We start from the raw sequence: 19,735 nt of genomic DNA on the forward strand, positions 1-19,735 counted from the left end.
TATGCCTCACCACCCCGACTATAAAGTAAGGTGGAAGTAGCATCATGTTATGGGGAAGTTTTTCAGCAGCAGGTAATGGAAATCTGGTCCGGATTGATGGGAAGACAAATACTGCGAAATACAGAGAGATCCTGGCTAAAAACCTAGCCTCTACCAGAGACACTTAAACTGGGGAGAAAGTTCATCTTCCAGCAGAACAACTACCCAAAGCACACTGCCACAGCAATCATGGACTGGCTTGAAATTGAGAAAATTGATGTCCTTGAATGGCCCAGTTCGAGTCCTGAACTTAACCCATCGAAAATCTCTGGCAAGACCTCAGGATTGCTGCTCCACAACTAACCATACCAATTGAATCAGCAATTTTGCAAGGAGGAATGAGCAAATCTTGTGCAAAGTTAATAGAAACTTATCCAAAAAGACTACTGGCTGTAATAACTGTGAGAGGTGATTCAATGAAGTACTGCGCACAGGGGGAATTAGTACTTTTGAACTGCTGACATTTCTCTTTTTGAATTTTTAGTTTCTCATGCTTTACAATTTTCCTTGTTTTTTGGGCTGTACTGTGGGAAGAAAGGAGCATGTGATTCATAAATAATACTTTTCAGTTAAAATAAAGCAGAATCCCTGGCTGTAATAGTCTTTTATGTGAACAAAGGGTTGGGGCTGATTCAAGGCTGTACATACTCAGAAGCTCAAATTTACAATGAGGCAATAACAGATACCTTCCACTGGTTGGAAGTAGACCTGCAGGCCCCCAGCTATGCTTGGGACTCATTGTCTGCAACATCAAAAAATCACATGACCCTATTACTCTTAGGGCTTCAGGCTAGATCAAATGACACGATGACACTAGCAAAATGTAAAGTCTGCTGTCATTGTTGCTGCAGATAATTATGAAGTTTTTCACTGCAAGGCAGAGAACAGCAAACTGGGTTGAAAACATTACCTCCCCCCCCCCCCCAACCCAGTGAGCAGGGCAATAGATTGCACCCACATCATATTAAGGGCAACAAAGATAACTTCATCTATATTCTTCATAGAGCAATATGAATGCGGGAATTACCAAAAGATTCTCCTGACCAGTTTTCATTGATGGTACTTCTGTTATAAGTTTACACACATGTTCAACTGGCATCCTTAGGGAGATGAGAACTATGCTTATTTGTGACTCAGCACTTGCCATAAACCCATGCGCTCAATCAGAACATCCCAAAGATCATCTCAGAGCCACTCAACAATGCTTTTAATGCCTAAACTATACTAAAAAATTGTATTTCAGTGCTGTGCAGAGAAAATCATGTTTCAAGATTTAAACACAGAACTCGAACAATGCAAGATGGTGCTCCAAATTGGAACCCTGCATCAGGTCTACACCTTTAATCTCCACAGATGCTTGAGCTGCTTCGTTAAAATGTAAATTTCTAGCCTCTGTATTCTCTTCAGTCTTGTTTTATAGTGATTGCTGCAGCCATCTTAAAATTTACTGGCTTGTAGATGCATCCTAATATTAATGTTACTTTTATCGGAGGTGTTTAAGAATGAGAGGGATGAGGATTGAAAAGGCAAAATTGAATTGAAATTGGTCCTCCTCCATTTGGTGTTTTATCTATATTCTTTTCCATAGTTATTTTCAACTTTATGAATATCTTGATCACTGGTTGCTAAATGCATCTCATAATAGCCGCTTCATTTAACCTGCCTCACTTCCACAATCAAGTTCAGTAATGCTGGAAACAAAATAATCTAGAACATTCTCCTGAATACATTTCAAAAACTCCTTCCCAAGTTTTCCCCTTATATTGTTGCTATTCCAGTCTATCTTTGCATAGTCAAACATACCCCATCACCACCACTGGATTGCTTTTGCACACCTTTGTAAATTCTTTGCAATTCTACTCCTCTGTTTCCCATGAGGTACTCCCAATAGATACTCTCAACAGTGTAATTACAACTTCTACTGCATCTTAATTTTTACCAAATAGATCCTGTCTTTGATTGCTCTACAACATACACTTTCTCCAGCATTGTTCTCCTCAGTCAAGTATTGCCATTCACCAAGCCCTCCATCCTAACCCTCTCATCCTTTCCTTCCCTCTTTCATCAACACTTTGAATCCAAGAATATACAGAATCCATTCGGCTCTTTTTAATCCAGATTTCTGATTCTGTCACATCATAACTCCTGCAGTTCACCATGATTAATGTGTGTTCTCTATCTTTAATTTCAATCATCTCTTTTAATCCGGTCCTTTCTATAAACATTATAAGATAAAATCCAAAGATATTTAATTCTCCCAATGTAGTGTGCATCTTTCTCTTTCAATGCTTATCCTAATGCCCAAACTCCTCATTATTTAGTTTAAACCACTCTCACAGCAATACTAAATCCCCCATGAGGATACTGGCCCAGTATATTAAGTTGCAAGTGGCCTAGCTGTACAGTCCTACCTTTTCCCAAAACTGCTGCCAATACCATAAGTTCACAGGAAATCAGCAACATATAGAAACTAATTGACCTTCTATTTCTAATCTGGTGGCTAGTGCCCCTGATACTATAAACATAAACTGTTGTATGTTCCAGTTCATCATACTGGAACTAATTTAGTACCTGATGTGCCCAAAACTGCTTGTTTCACATCCTACCTTTTACAATGTTGTCTCTTTTAACAAGAGAGTAGCTATGGAGAAGGTAGGGCCAGCCACTCATGGACAAAGAAAGGAATTCATGGCTGGAGCCAGATGGAAACAGATAGGTACTAAATGAATACCTTGCATTGACATACACTAAAGAGGAGAATGTGGAGGATAGTGAGATCAGGAACAGGGGTGTTATTCTAGGGCATACTGGAATGAGGTGGTGGTGTTGGAACATGAAAGTGGATCAGTCCCCCGAGTTTTGACAGGATCTCTCTCAGGTTATTGAGGAAGGCAAGTGTAGATACTACTGAAGCCTTGAGATGATCTTTGTATCCTCTGTAGCTATAGGTGAGGTCCGTGAGACTGAAGAACAATGTTTGTCCTTTCTTTCCAAATGAAAGGAAGGAAGAAAAAAGGAAGCAAAAGAGAGGGCATATAATATAGCAAAATTCATGGGAAGGTAGAGGATGGGGAAGCTTTTAAAGACCAACAGAAGGCAAATAAAAAATCAAAGAATGAAAAGAGGAAATATTAAGGCAATCTGGCTAACAATAGAAAAAAGACAAAGTTTTTCAGCTATATAAAGTAAAAGAAAGGCGAGAGTAGATATCAGATTGATGGAAAATGATGCTGAAGAGTAGTAACAAGGGAACAAAGAAATGGCAGAGGAATTGAATAATTTTTTTTGCTTCAGTCTTCACTGTGGAAGACATTAACAGAATGCCAGAAATGTGAGTATCAGGGGCAGAAGTTAGAATTCCTAAGGACAAGATATTTGCGAAGCCTGAAGGTAGATAAGCCACCTGGACCAGAAGGACTGCACCCCAGGGTTCCAAAGGAGATAGCTGAAGAGATTGTGGTAGCACTAGTAATGATCTTTCACGAATCACTCGATTCTGGAATGGTTCCTGGGGCTGGAATATTGGAAAAGTCACATCACTCTTTAAGGGAGGCAGACAAAGGAAACAATAGGCCAGTTAGCCTGACTTCAGTGGTTGGAAATATGTTGGAATCTTTTAGTTAGGATCAGGTTTTGGAGTCTTTGATTAAGGAGGAGGCTGTTTTGGAGTACTTGAATGCACATGATAACATAGGCCACAGTCAGCATGGTTTTCTAAAGGAAAATCTTGCCTGACAAATCTGTTGAAATTCTTTTAAGAAATAGTAAGCAGGTTAGACAAAGGAGAGTCAGTAGATGCTGTTTATTTGGATTTTCAGAAGGCCTTTGACAAGGCTGCTTAACAAGAGCCCATGGTATTACAGGGAAGTAAGATTGACATGAATACAAAATTGACTGACTGGCCCTGGGCAAAGAATGGGAATAAAGAGGGCTTTTTCTGGTTGGCTGCCAGTGACTAGTGGTATGCTGTAGAGGTCGCTGTTCAGGCCACTTCTTTTCATGTTATATGTCAATGATTTGAAGGAAGGAATTGATGGCTTTGTGGCCAAGTTTGCAGATGATACAAAGATAGGCGGAGGGGCAGGTAGTGTTGAGGAAGCAGAGTGACGGCAGAAAGACAGACAGATTGGGGGAAATAGGCAAAGAAGCAGCAAGTGGAATATACCGTAGGGAAGTGCATGGTTAAGTACTTTAGTATTATTTTCTAACTCCCCATTTAGGAAAGGAGCAGAAGGATTTAGGGGTCCTTGTAGAGGATTCCCTTAAGGTTAACTTGCAGGTTGTGTCAGTGGTAAGGAAGACAAATGCAATGTTAGCATTCATTTTGAGAGGATTAGAATACAAAAGCAACCATGTGATGCTGAGTGTTTATAAGCCATTGGTCAGACTGCGCTAGGAGAATTTTGAGCAAGCTTGGGCCCCTTATCTAAGAAAAGATGTGCTGGCATTGGAGAGGGTCCAAGGGAAGTTTATGAGAATAATCCCAGAATTGAAAGGGTTAACATTTGAGGAGTGTTTGATAGCTCTGGGCCTGTACTCATTTGGAGTTTAGAAAAATGAGTGGGAATTGCAATGCAACCTATCAAATATTAAAAGATCTGGATAAAGTGGATGTGGAGAGCATGTTAGCTACAATGGGATAGTCTAGGAACAAAGGACATAGCATCAAGATTGAGAGACATCCATTTAGAACAGAGATGAAGGAAAATACCTTTAGCCTAAGGATGGTCAATTTGTAGAATTCATTGCCACAGACAGCTGTGCAGGCCAGGTCATTAATTATATTTAAGGCAGAGGTTAATAGGTTTTAGATTAGTTCAGGGAGTCAAAGGTTATAGGGAGAAAGTAGGAGAATGGGGTTGAGAGGGATAATAAATCAACCATGATGGAATGGTGCAGCAGACTCAGTGGGGCCAAATGGCCTAAATCTGCTTCTAAAACAAACAAAAAAGGAAAACAAAGTATAGGAAAGTAGGGAAATTATTAATGAAGGTTTAGGAAAATATGGAAGAACGTGATTTATAGCTTTGTGTATGGAGAGGTTATTTCTCACAAGCCTGTTTTTTGATGAAATGAAGAAGACAACTCAAGTCAGTAGAGCAGTGGATGTTGTAAACATGAACTTCAGTACAGAATTCAACTAAATCTCTCATGGTCTAATTTAACAGAGTAAGGCGTATGGGATCTATAGTGGCTTCACAGATTGGATTCAAAAATGGCTTGACTGTTGAAGACTAAGGATGCTATAGAGGGTAGGTAGCAGCAGAAGAGAACTTTTCTGATTGGATGTCTGTAACTAGTGATGTTCAATGGGTTTAATGCTGGAATCTCTGCTCTTTGTGACCATAAATGATTTAGAAGAAATGCTGCTGGTCTTATTAATAGATAACACCGGAATTGGTGGAGCTGTGGATAATGAGGAAGGTTATCAAAGGATACAGCAGGATACTGATCAGTTGGAAATATGGGCAGAAATGGTGATTGGAGTTTAATCCAGGCTCTTGTGAGGTGTTTTACTTTGGAAGGTCCAATGTAAGAGGAAAATATACAGTTTAAGTAAGATGCTTAGCAGTATTGATTAACAGTGGGATTTTGGGTATGAACAAGTTCATAGCTTCTTGAAAGTGGCAACACAAGTGGAAAGGGTGGTAAAGTAGGTGTATGGCATGCTTGCCTTCATCAGAATTGTTTTCAGTGTAAAAGTTGGTAGGTAGCAGCTATATAAAATAGTTCAGTCACATTTGGAGGACTGTGTGCAGTTCTGGTCACCACATTAGAGGAAGGATATAGAGGGTTTGGAATGGGCACAGAAAAGGCACACAAATCTGTTGCCTGGATTAGAGAGTATTAGCATAAAGAGAGGTTGGACAAACTTGGACCCCCCCACCCCCCGGAATACCAGGAGCAATGTGATAGACGTGCAAGAACTGATGAGAAAGGCAAAGCTGATAGAGCAGAGAATTCAGTTAAACTCTAGTAAAATTTAGTCTTGAAAAACAGAATTGAAATCAATCTACTGTAACAAGATTTACCATCACATCACTACTGCCACATTTCATACAAAACATAATCTTGATTATCCATCATTAATTTTATTGCAGAATGGTGTTAGAGATGTTTGACATTTCAGAATTCTACGGTTTTTCTTTGTTTAGTCCAAGCAGAATTTACATTATAATAATAGTTACAAGAACTTAATACTTAATTATATAGAATTATGAATTACCTCAGTCAATAGCTTTGAAATGCTGTTTAAAAGGATTTCTTGACATCAAAGGCTAACTATGTTTTGCTTCATGAAAAGAAATCCTGGCCCTTAATTTTCTGTTGTAACATATTAAACAATGCTATCTGAATCATTGTTTAAAAATAGCCACTTGACAAAGCCAAGTAGGATTGTGAAAAAATGAAAGACAACATGTTACGCATTTTCTATGTGGGAGCAATTAGCTGTTCACAACTGCTCCTCAATAACAGTAATTCAGTGCTCAAAACTAATTTCATAATCAAAGAGGTCTAAGGGAAATTGAACTCAATATACTTGACCAACAACAGTAAACATGAAATTTAGACAATGAATATCAAATTAAGAAGCTTGAGGGAAACAAAACAACCGCATTTGAAGTAGATTTGCGAGAATTATATATAAAAGGACTTTTAAAGCTGAATATTAATTTATTCAAATACTGAATTTAACTTCATGATGACACCAATGAACAACACGACCAACGGCGATGTCCTGGGGACAGTTCATGAGACTATTTTTTTAACTATTACTTCTTTCAATTATGATTCGACTGCTAAGCTGTATGCAATTGGAACCCGTGATTTACATTTTGATGGTGCACTCTTGGGCCAATTGAGCGAACTGGCACTTTGCTGTCTTTGGGGGCATTTAGTGAGGTTGAGCTCCAGGTGCAGCCTGGAGGCCTGGAAACTGGGCACGAGTTTCTATCCAACACAGACATTGAACAAGGTTGAAATCAACGAAGACGAGAGCAGAGGACAGATGGGTGCTCGGAGATGCCTGCCTGTGTTTGACCAGTCTTGCTGTCCCTCTCACTAGCTGTTAGAATAAAGTGCAGCAGTCTTGGGCTCCATGTTGTAAGGATTGATCAGGAAGGCTCAAAGCTGTGGACTTGTTTTAAAGGGACTTTGAGCTTCATATTGCACATGTTTCTGGATTCTAGTTGTTCTTATTTTTGCTGTTTTGAATGGTTTGATTGGGTTGATCAGTAAGGACTGGGGCATTTCAGTAAAGACTGGCTCTGTGGCCTGCAGTCGGCTGGCAGCACAGAACTGAACTGAACTGAACATTCCTGGACTCCCGGTTTGATGCTTGATATTCTATGTCTTGTTTGCTCAATTTTTGCCATTTGCTCAATTTGCTTTTTTTGCCTGCATTGGGTCTTTGATGTTTTTCTTCAAATGGGTTCCATGGTGTTTCTTTGTTTTGTAGCTGCCTGCGGGACGGCAAATCTCAAATTTGTATTCTGTGTACATACTTTGATAATAAATGTACCTGGAATCTTTTTATTCAACATGACCCTCAATCCTCCATTCCAGCATGTTGTGTGTGCTGCTACATACAAAAGGTCTCTCATAGGTCATACCTGGAACTCTTGTAGGATTTGGTATCATCAGTCTGGAACACCAGAAAACTAGCCTTCAGCAGACTGAGGCTCCAAGGCTTCTGGCTTGAGAAATGTTCTCGAAGGCACACAACTCAATCAACACAGATATTGATGATGTTGGTGACAGCTGTGATATATTCATTCAGATCCAAACATGAATCTCTGAATATAGTCCAGTCCACTGATTCTAATCAGTTCTTTGAATACATCTCTATCTCTTGTTGACAGTATCTTAGCGGTCTTCACTACTGGTGCTGTGGTTCTCAGTCTCTGCCTTTACACTGGGAGTAGAAACACAGCCAGGTGATCAAGCTCGCCAATGTTTGGGCAGGGATGGAATGGTAGGCATTCATGATGGTGATGTAATGCTAATCGAACACACTGGCTTCTCTGCTTCCACAGGTCACATATTGGTGAATCTGTCAGAAATTTAGTGTGGTCGAAGTCCCCTGCAATGATCAGGATGCGCAGTCTCATGACTGTTGATCATGGACCTCAGCTCCTCCAGTGCCAGCTTGACATTTTCCGGGGACAGAATGCAACCCAGATGTTCCAGGTTGGAGGAGCAGGATTGAAGTAGAACCACCATGATCAGTTAATCATGAAGGAACTACCACTATCTCTGCCTTTACCTGAACCACTATCTGGCCATAGACAGTGAAGCTCTTGACTGGAGTGCTGTGTCCCGAGTGCCAGGGGCGAGGCAAGTCTCTGTGAAGCAGACTCCCTCTTATTACAGTCTTGCTCTGAATTCTTCAATTTTATTTTCCAGACACTATGTATTAGCTGGTAGGAAGGCAACGATGAGGTGGCCTTAGGGACGCAAGGCCATCGGTTTCAGTTTTACCTGGAGTCTTCCTCAGCACCTATGTTTCCTGAGACAGTGGAGTACTTCCCTTAGATTCCAGCTACTGCACTCATTCCCTGGTGGTCTGGAGTTCTGATCCGGCCAGTTCTGAAGACAGTTACTAAGTTGAAGGAATGGTACTTACTCAAGTCTCTGTGGTTGCAGATTTCAGCTGTAAGAATTTTAAATGGGAATACTTGATGATTCACTCAGGAGCTGCAGACAGAAAGATACTCTTTTGTGGCATCATGCTTTTTACTATTTTTTCCAGAATCTGTGATGACAAACAGATGGCCAACTTTTCAGGTCAAGACCTTGCATCAGGACTGTTTCTGTTTATAATTAAAAAATAGGGTCATCAGTGGGGGTGAGGACTCCTTTCAAAAGAAATAGGTAATACACATGGAGGTGGAGGGGATGGCAAGAGGTTCTACATCATGATGGGTCTGAGCTTATTGAACTTAGCGTTGAGAGGATATGGAGAGGCAGGGCTCAGATGGGTCGCAAAATGGGGTTAAGGGAATTCAGAGGAGAGGCGAGGGTCATGTTTTGGCTAGGGTGGGATATGCAATCGGTAGGGGTAGATCATGGAGAGATCAGTGGCAGGTTAAGAACAAGTATGCCCCAATGGAACACTGGGAGTCTGGGCCGACAGCAATCATAAATGTGGAGGCCTTGCAGAGTGGAGAAGACCTGCACTGCTAACCCATTCTTTAAACAAAACAAAAGCCCTGACGCAGAGTCTCAAACCAAAATGCCGAGCATACCTTTTCCTCTACAGATGCTGATTAGCCTACTGAGCTCCTCTGGCAATTTGTTTTTTTCTCCGGTTTACAACATTGTGTGGCTGTTTCAGTCTTTGGTGCTGTTTGTGCTGAGTTTGTAAGTTCTGCCACTGACTGTGTGGGTTTCCTCTGGATGATCCAGTTTACTACCACTTCTCAGAGAGTTGGTAGGTAAATGCCACAGTAAACTCTCCTTATGTGTAGGTTAATAGTAGAAACAGTGGGGAGCTGATGGGAACTTGGGAAGAATAAAATATGATTAGTGCAAGATTAGTGAAAATGAGCATTTGATTGTTGGCACAGATTCAGTGATCCAAACGGGCCATTGCTATGCGGTATAATTCTGTGAACAAAACAAGGCAGGAAAAATGCATTAATCTGTACTTGGAGAGGCAGACATGAATCAAGGATCATCTTGGGAGATATAAGAAACTGAAGATGCTGAAATCTGAAGGAACAAATAATCTGCTGCAGGAGCTCAGCTGGCCAAGTGATACCTGTGGAGGTAGAGCGACTGTCCACACTTCAAGTTGAAAACCTGCATCAGACTAAGTGAAGAGGGGAGAAAGCCAATATAGATTTCGTGGAAGTGGTAAGAAAGGGGTCAAAGGTAAATTGTGGCAGTGGTTCCATGGAGAGTGAAGAAGGTCACCAAAATTACAGGGGAGTCTTGATCAGGTAAGTAAATGGGCCACAGCCTGGGAAATGGCTTTGAATTCAGAGAAGTGCCAAATATTGCATTTTGAGAAGTCAAACCAGGGTAGGACAAATAGAGTGAATGGTCGGTTCCTGAAGAGTGCGGCCAGAGGGACCAAGGAACACAAGTAAACAGTTCGCTGAAAGCAGCATCTCTTATAGATAGGGTGGTGAAGGTGTGGCATCGAGCACATTGGGCTGATAATAGTTATCAGTCAAAGCAGTCTGGGTACATAAGTTGGGATGTTATGTTGCAGTTGTACAAGGCGTTAGTGAGACCATACTTGGGAGTATTGTGTACAGTTCTGGTCAGCATATGAAATGGTTAAACTGGAAAGAGTACAGAGATTTACATAGACGTTGTCAAGACTTAGAGGGCCTGAGTTACAGGGAAAAGTTGCACATGCTAGCATATGGTGGTTTATAATGTAGTGTGCAATGTTCAGCTACAGTTTGAATTTAATCCTGAAAAATGCAAGGTGACACATTTTGGGAGGATTAATAAAACTAGGATTTTAAAATGAATGGAATCAATCTCAGGAACTTTAATGTACAAGTTGAAGATCCCCAACTCAGCAGCACATATAAATTGGTTTAAAAGACATATGGGACACTTGCCTTCTTCAGCAAGGACACAGAATACAAGAGTAGGGTGATTATGGAACAACTACATAAAATATTAATTAGGCCACAGCTGAAGTACCCTGAGCTGATTGGGTCACCATGCTATAGGAGGGACAAGATTGCATTGGGGAGGGTGCAGAAAAGGTTCACCAGAATGATCGGGTATTAAGTGTTTTTGCAATGGGAAGAAACTGGATAAAATGGGTTAGTTTTCCTTGGAGTAGAAAAGGCTGGAGGCAGGGGACCTGACTGAAGAATACATTTTGAGGGGCATATACAATATGAATAGTGAGGAATATCCCCCCTTAGCAGAGCTGTTGATAACTGGAAATTATACGTAGGTTTAAAGCAAGAGAAAGAAATGATTTGAGTGAGAATATTTTCATCCAAGGCTAATTAAATTTGGAATGGACTGCATGAGGGAGTGTTGGAGGTAGTTATTACCACAATTTTTAAGGTGAGCATTTAGATATCCAATGGCACAAGTCTAAAGGGCAAATATTTAAAAAAACTGAGATTAGTGTAGATACATAGATTGAGGGTCAGCATAGACATAATGGGCCATTGGGCTGATTTCACTGCTATGTAAATCCATGGCCATCTCTTAAACATGTGACTGCTGAACCCAACCATTAATTGAAATCATTGTGCAGCTTGACAAGCACCGGAATCATTCCAGCAGAGAAACAGTTCAATTTATTGAACACAGAACAGTACAGAACAGGAACAGGCCATTCAGCCCACAATGTTGTGCCAAACCAGCTAAAAAGCAAGTCAAAAATACCCAAACACTAATTCCTCCTACCGAAACAATGTCTATTTCCCTCCATCTTCCTTAAATCCATGTGCTTATCTAAACATCTCTTCAAAGCCTCTAATATACCAGGCAGTGCATTCCAGGCATCCACCACTAAGTAAAAATCTTAACCCCCACATCCCCTTTGAAACTAGCCTCCTCACCTTCTGGTATTACGCATTTCAACCCTGGAAAACTTATAATCCCTGTCTACTATATCTGTGGCTTTCATAAACATATAATCCTCTATCAGATCTCCTCTCAGCTTCCACCGCTCCAGAGAAAACAACCAAAGTTTATCCAGCCTCTCATGATAGTACATGCCCTCTAAACCAGGCAGCATCCTGGTAAACCTCTTCTGCACCCTCTCCAAAGCCACAACATCCTTCCTATAGTGGGCGACCAGAACTGTATGCAAATATTCCAGATGGGGTCTAAGCAGATTTTTATAAAATTGCAACAAAACCTCTCAACCTTTGAAATCAATCCCTTGACTAATAAAAGCAAGCATTCTATAAGTCTTCTTACCAAACTTATCAACCTGTGTAGCCACTTTCAAGGAGCTATGAATTTAGATCCCAATATATCTCTGCTCAGCAACACCATTAAGAATCTTGCCCTTCCTGTGCCGTCTCCTTGCATTTGCCCTATGGAGTTGCAACACCTCACATTTATCTAAGTTAAATTTCATCTGCCATTTCTCAGCCTATATCTGCAACTGATCTAGGTTGCACTGTATTCTTTGCCAGTCTTCTACACTATCCACAACCCTACCAATCTTAGTTTCATCTGCTAACTTACTAACCCACCCATCAACATTTTCATCCAGATAATTTATATACAAGACAAACAGCAGAAGTCCCACCACAAATCCCTGCGGAACACCACGCATTACAGACCTCCAGCTTTATTAAGTCGCTTCAACCACTACCGTCCTCTGTGCACAAGCCAGTTCTGAATCGAAACAGCCAATTCACCGAGGATCTCATGCATCTTAATATTCTGAATTAGCCTCACGAGTGACACTGCACAACCCTCATCAATCTCTCTCATCACCTTATCAGAAAATCAAGTTGGTACGATTCACCCTGCCCCATTCAAAGCCATGCTGGCTCTTCCTAATTAGACCATGGATTTCCAAATGCTCATGTAATGCCCTGGTTAAGATTTCTACTGCTATGCTGTAGGTATTTCATTTTAGCAGCTTTCTGCTAAAGCAGTGTCCTGTTGGTAGAATGATTTGATTTCACCCAGAGATAAGACACCATGTTGTTCAACTTAGGAATGTTACATCAGCCATTCAGGATGGTGGGATCAGGAGAAAGCTCTAGAGACAGCGGGGCAGAGAGAGTTTTGTGATGGATAGTAGTCCAATTTGGAGCCTTTTGGTGAGAGCTGTGGGAGTGGGACAGAAGATAGGATTCTGCAGAATGCCATTGGATGGAGGGTCCCCACTGCACAAAGTGCTTTGTGCAGATGAATGGCTCCAAGGAGGAAGGGCAAATACTCCTGAGAGAGACCCAGTTTGTTCAAAAGGGACTTTGAGGGAAGCTTGGACCGTGGCAGGTACTTTCACCTAGACGGTGGGTTCAGCGTGTGACTAACAGATGATTCCAGTATGAGTTCCAGTGGCTATGTGCACATTGCACTGGTTTAATTATAATTTCTTTTTCCAATTAACTATTTGATAAAGCTGAAAATGGTTAAAATATTTTCTTTATAGTTTTATGTGGTATACAATCTGTTATTTCTTGCTGACAGACAATTGTGCATGGGCAGTACACTGCATTCACTTAAACTGAGGTCTCTTTAATCAGAACAGTGTGATGTTCCTGTTTGCTTGAACCCCCAAATCATACTGACCCAAGACATATACTGTTTCTAAAGGTGGCATTCTCACCACTCATCTGTCTTAGCCCCAAGAATTTTCTCCAGCAATCTCCCTACAACTAACGTGAGACTCACTGGTCTATTTTCCTTCTTAAGTAGAGGTACAACTTTAACCGCTCACCAGTCCTCCGGGACCACACCTGTGCCTAAAGAGGGCACAAAAGCACTGGTCAAGGGCCCTGCAATCTCATCTCTTGCCTCCTTCAATAACCTGAGTAAATCCCACAAGGCCCTGGGGACTTATCCACCTTAATACTCATTAGGAGACCCAATACTTCCTCCTCCTTGGCCTCTAAACATCCTAACATAATTATACGCTCAGGACTGATCTCCTGGTCCTCCAATTCCTTTTCCTTAGTAAATACTGAAGCAAAGTACTCATTAAGGATTGAGATAGAGAAAAAAGGGGGAGAGTTACTTCTTTCATTAAGGTGAACATCATGGCAGTAGTCAAAAATAAAATTCTTGAAGCATTATTTATTGGGGCCTCCGTGGTGGATCTGAGAAATAAGGCCCTTAAATAGTCAACAGTTATTAGCAGAGAGATTGTGGAGAGCTGTAAGAATAAAAAGGTTGTTGTAGTCATGGATATGAACTTTCCTAACATAGACTTAGACTACTACACTTAGGGCTTAGCCAAGTTTCAACCTGTTAAATGATTTCAGCAAAGTTTCTGCTTGCAGTAATATTGAATGTCCCACTTGGGACAGGACAAAATTCACCTACTTTGGGGCAATATGTTGGGCAAGTGACGGTGATGATATTGCAGAAACACTTTGGTACCCATAGACCATAGTTCTATTAGCTTTAAAATAATTATGGAAAACGAAAAAAAAAATTGGAGCAAGGTAAATTTTGACAATGGGAGACAAGAGTTTGCAAAGCTGGATTGGGGTAGGCTTCTTGTGGGAAAGGGACCTCCGGCAAGTGGAAGACTTTTAAAAGTGAGTCAGTGGGAGCTCAAGATCTGAATGTTCCTGTTAAAGTTGGGTGAAGTAGGGAACCCTGGATGATAAGAACATTAATGATGAAAACAGGAAGAGATGGCAAGGGTCAAGGCAGATGGGATCAGGTGAATACCCAGGGAAGTGTAGGGGATGCTGATGTGCACCCAGAAGGAAATCAAGGTGACAAAAGCCGGGGGTGGGGGGAGAATGAGATAGCTTTGGCTGAGAAGATTAATGAGAATCCAAAAAGATTAAGTATTTTGAAGGGGAAAAGAAAGAGTATTTTCTTATGAGAAAATGATACTAAGGTAGGTGGCGTTACGGATCATGAAGTAGGTTTTCAAAGGTTGCAGAGAGATTTAGACCAGTTAGAAGAGTGGGCTGAATGATGGCAGATGGAGTTTAACGCTGGTAAGTGTGAGGTGCTACATTTTGGTCCAAATAGGACATACATCATAAATGGTAGGGCATTGAAAAATGCAGTAGAACAGAGTGATCTAGGAATAATGTTGCATAGTTCCCTGAAAGTGGAATCTCATGTGGATAGGGTGGTGAAGAAAGCTTTTGGTATGCTGGCCTTTATAAATCAGAGCACTGAGTATAGGAGTTGGGATGTAATGTTAAAATTGTACAAGGCATTGGTAAGGCCGAATTTGGAGTATTGTGTAGTTTTGGTCACCGAATTATAGGAAAGATATCAACAAAATAGAGAGAGTACAGAGAAGATTTACTAGAATGTTACCTGGGTTTCAGCACCTAAGTTACAGGGAAAGGCTGAAGAAGTTAGGTCTTTATTCTTTGGAGTGTATAAGATTTAAGGGGGACTTGATAGAGGTATTTAAAATAATGAGGGGGATAGATTGAGTTAACGTGGATAGGCTTTTTCCATTGAGAGTAGGGGAGATTCAAACAAGAGGACATGATTTGAGAGTTGGGGGCAAAAGTTTAAGGGTAACACAAGGGGGAATTTCTTTACTCAGAGAGTGGTAGCTGTGTGGAATGAGCTTCCAGTAGAAGTGGTAGAGGCAGGTTCGGCATTGTCATTTGAAATAAAATTGGATAGGTATATGGACAGGAAAGGAATGGAAGGTTATGAGCTGAGTGCAGGCCAGTGGGACTAGGTGAGTGTAAGTGTCAGCACGGACTAGAAGGGCCGAGATGGCCTGTTTCCGTGCTGTAATTGTTATATGGTAACTAGAGAAAGAATTGGTCCCTTCAAAGACCAACGTGGTCACCTATGTGTGGAACTGCAGGAGATGGGCAAGGTCCTTAATGAATAATTCAGTTTTTACTGCGTAAAAAAAGCCATGAAGAGTTGGAAGTCGAGAAAGGTAATGGGAATGTCTTAGGGATAGAATGGATAGAGTAACTGTTGGGCATTTTAAAATATATGAAGGTATATAAAGCTCCAGGGTGTGATCAAGTATATCTAAGAACACGGTGGGAGGCTAGAGAAGAAATTGTAGGAACCCTGACTGAGATATTTGCATCCTCTGGTAGGATCTTTATGTCCTTGTTGTCCACTGGAATGGTACTGGAAGATTGGAGGGAGGTGAATGTTGTCCCCTTGTTCAAAAAAGGTAGTAGGGATAGTCCAACTAATTATAGACCAGTGAGCTTTACGTCTGTGGTAGGAAAGCTGTTGGAAAAGATCCTTAGAGATAGGATCTACGGGCATTTAGAGAATCATGGTCTGATCAGGGACAGACACCATGGCTTTGTGAAGGGCAGATCATGTCTAACAAGCCTGATAGAGTTCTCTGAGAGGTGACCAGGCATATAGATGAGGGTAGTGCAGAGGATGTGATCTACATGGATTTTAGTAAGGCATTTGACAAGGTTCCACACCATAGGCTTATTCAGAAAGTCAGAAGGCATGGGATCCAGGGAAGTTTGGCCAGGTGGATTCAGAATTGGCTTGCCAGAAGAAGGCAGAGGGTTGTTGTGGAGGGAGTACATTCAGATTGGAGGGTTGTGACTAGTGGTGTCCCACAAGGATGATCTGTTCTGGGACCTCTACTTTTCGTGATTTTTATTAACGACCTGGATGTGGGGGTAGAAGGGTGGGTTGGCAAGTTTGCAGACAACACAAAGGTTGGTGGTGTTGCAGATTGCAGAGAGACATTGATAGGATGTAGAAGTGGGCTGAGAAGTGGCAGATGGAGTTCAACCCAGAGAAGTGTGAGGAGGTACACTTTGGAAGGATAAACTCCAAGGCAGAGTACAAAGTAAATGGCAGGATACTTGGTAGTGTGGAGGAGCAGAGGGATCTGGGGGTACATGTCCACAGATCTCTGAAAGTTGTCTCACAGGTAGATAGGGTAATTAAGAAAGCTTATGGGGTGTTAGCTTTCATAAGTTGAGGGATAGAGTTTAAGAGACGCGATGTAATGATGCAGCTCTATAAAACTCTAGTTAGGCCACACTTGGAATACTCTGTCCAGTTCTGGTCGCCTCACTATAGGAAGGATATGGAAGCATTGGAAAGGGTACAGAGGAGATTTACCAGGATGCTGCCTGGTTTAGACAGTATGGATTATGATCAGAGATCAAGGGAGCTAGTGCTTTACTCTTTGGAAAGAAGGAGGATGAGAGGAGACATGATAGAGGCATACAAGATATTAAGAGGAATAGACAGAGTGGACAGCTAGCACCTCTTCCGAGGGCACCACTGCTCAGTACAAGGGGACGTGGCTTTAAGGTAAGGGGAGGGAAGTTCAAGGGGGATATTAGGCAAAGGTTTTTCACTCAGAGAGTGGTTGGTGCATGGAATGCACTGCCTGAGTCACTGGTGGAGGCAGATACACTAGTGAAGTTTAAGAGACTACTAGACAGGTATATGGAGGAATTTAAAGTGGTGGGGGGGGTTATATGGGAGGCAGGGTTTAAGTGTCGGCATAACATTGTGGGCCAAAGGGCCTGTACTGTGCTGTACTATTCTATGTTCTATCATCATTAGCCACATGTGAGATTGGAGGGCAGCGAATGTTCCACTTATGTTTCCGAAGGGCTGTGACAAAAAACATCAGAATTATATACCAGCAAGTCTAACATCTGTAGTGGTTAAATTACTGCAGAGAATTTTAGTAAAGTATTACACTACCTTACTACCTTACTACCTTCTGTAGTATTACACTACCTTACTGCAGAGAATTTTAGTAAAGTATTACACTACCTTCTGGATGCACCTCCCTGAGGCACATCCAGAAGAATAAGATGCATGGGATCCATGGCCATTTCAATCTAAAACAGGTTTGCCCGTAGAAGACAGAGAGTAGTGGTTGAAGGGACTTATTCTAGTCTGTGATGAGTGGTGTTCTGTAGGGATCTGTACAGGGACCTCTGCTGTTTATGATGGACATAAATGAGTAAATTTGCAGACGATACAAAGATCACTGGTGTTGTGGATAGTGTAGAAGACTGGCAAAGAATACACCTGAATATAGATCAGTTGCAGATATGGGTGGAGAAATTGCAGATGGAGTTTAACCCAGCAAGATATTAAATCCTGCATCTTGGTAGGTCAAATGTAAAGAGACATTACACTGTTAAGGGCAACAGTCTCTTTATATTTGACCTACCGAAGAGCAACACTTCATATTTGACTGGGTTAAACTCCCTGAAGGTGACTACACAGGTTGATAGGGTGGTTAGAATGCATATGGCATGCTTGCTTTTATTAGTCAAAGCAGTTAGTTCAAAGTTAGGCACAGCTTTATAAAATGCTTGTTAGGCTGCATCTAGAATATTACTTACAATTCTGGTCACCCCATTATAGGAGAGATGACAGGCTTTGAAGAGGGTACACAAGAGTTTTACAAGGATGCTGCCTGAATTAGAGGCATGTGCTACAATGAGAGTTGGACAAACTTGGGTTGTTTTCTCCAGAGTGGCGAAGGTGGAGGGGAGATCATTTGAAGTTTTATCAGATTGAGAGGCATAGGTATAGTTGGTATAGTATGGTGTGACGTATGCAGTCTTAGTTTTTCCAAGACCATGGTTGCTCTTGACAAATTTTTCTGCAGAAGTTGTTTGCGATTGCCTTTTTCTGGGCAGTGCCTTTATAAGATGGGTGACATCAGCCATTATCAATACCCTTCAGAGATTGTTTGCTGGGTGTCAGTGGTCACATCACCAAGACTTATGATATACACCAGCTACTCATATGACCATCCACTACCTGCTTCCATGGCTTAACATGATCTTGAAATTGGGGGGAGGGGCTAAGAAAGTGCTACACCTTGTCTACGGGTGATCTGCAGGCTAGCAGATGGAAGGAGCGCCTTACACCTCCTTTGGTAGAGATGTAGCTTCACCCCGCCACCCAATGAATAAAAACAGAGTCAGTAACTTTTTCCCCTGGGTTGAGATGTCTAATACCAGAGGGCATGCATTTAAGATGAGAGGAGGTAAATTCAAACAAGATGAGAGGGGTAGACTTCCTTTCTCCCCACAGTGGAGTGCGCTGTCTGGGGTGGTGGTAGAAGCAGATACATTAGGGACTTAAGAGATATCTAGATAGGCACATGAACATGAAAAAAATGGAAGGATATGGACATTGTGTAGGCAGAATGGATTAATTTAGTTGGCCATTTGATTGCTAAATTAATTGGTTCGGCAAACATTGTGCACTGTAGGGCCTGTTCCTATACTGTACTGTTCTATGTGCAATGTTCTAATACATCTCATCTGACTTTACCATTGAGAAGCTCATGCAAGACTGAAAGGTAGTTAATGTTGTGCATTTATTTAAGAAGACCTCCAAGGACAAGCCAGGAAAGTACAGGCCAGAGAGCCTAACATCAGTGGTGGGAAAGTACTGCAGGGGAGTCCAAGAGAGAGGATCTATCTGCATTTGGAGAGGCAAGAAATGACTAAGAGTCATCAGTATGCTATTATACATGGGAAATTATATTTCACAAATTTAGCTTAACCTTTTGAAAAGATGACCAAAAAGATCAACGAGAGCAACACTAGTCGTTATTTCCTACATGTTCTGCAGAAAGGCCTTTGGTAGGCTGACTGAAGGCAAGTTCACATTGAATCCTTGTTAAACTAGCCATTTAGATACAAAGTTGGCTTAGCGATAGGATTCAGAGCGTGATAGTAGAACATTGATTTTCCGATCGGAGAAGTTAAACCAGGACAGGACTTACTAAGTAAATGATGGTGAGTGTTGTATAATACAGAGACCATGGGACAAAGTATATTGTTCACTGAAAGTGACAAGACAGGTAGACAAAGTAATGAAGAAGACATGTAATGCTTGTCTTCAACAGGTGGGACATTAAGTAGAAAGACAGGAGGTTGTGTTACGAAGTATAATGCATTGGTGTGAGCATATCTGGACTATCGCGTGCCCTTCTGGTTGTCATACTCATGGAAGGAAGTGGTTAAGCTAGAGAGAGCACAGAAAAGTCTCACGGGGAAGTTACTGGGTCTGGATAGATTAGGATTATTTTCTCTGAAGCAAAGGC

General features: G+C 41.4%; 1 protein-coding gene across 5 annotated transcripts in view; it reads right to left on the minus strand.

Moving 5' to 3' along the window:
- Positions 1–19,735, minus strand: part of gpr180 (G protein-coupled receptor 180) — a 100,068-nt gene that overhangs the window by 52,621 nt on the left and 27,712 nt on the right. The window lies entirely within an intron of this gene.

The sequence above is a fragment of the Hypanus sabinus genome, chromosome 5 (genome assembly GCF_030144855.1).
Source record: "Hypanus sabinus isolate sHypSab1 chromosome 5, sHypSab1.hap1, whole genome shotgun sequence".
Classification (NCBI taxonomy): Eukaryota; Metazoa; Chordata; class Chondrichthyes; order Myliobatiformes; family Dasyatidae; genus Hypanus; species Hypanus sabinus.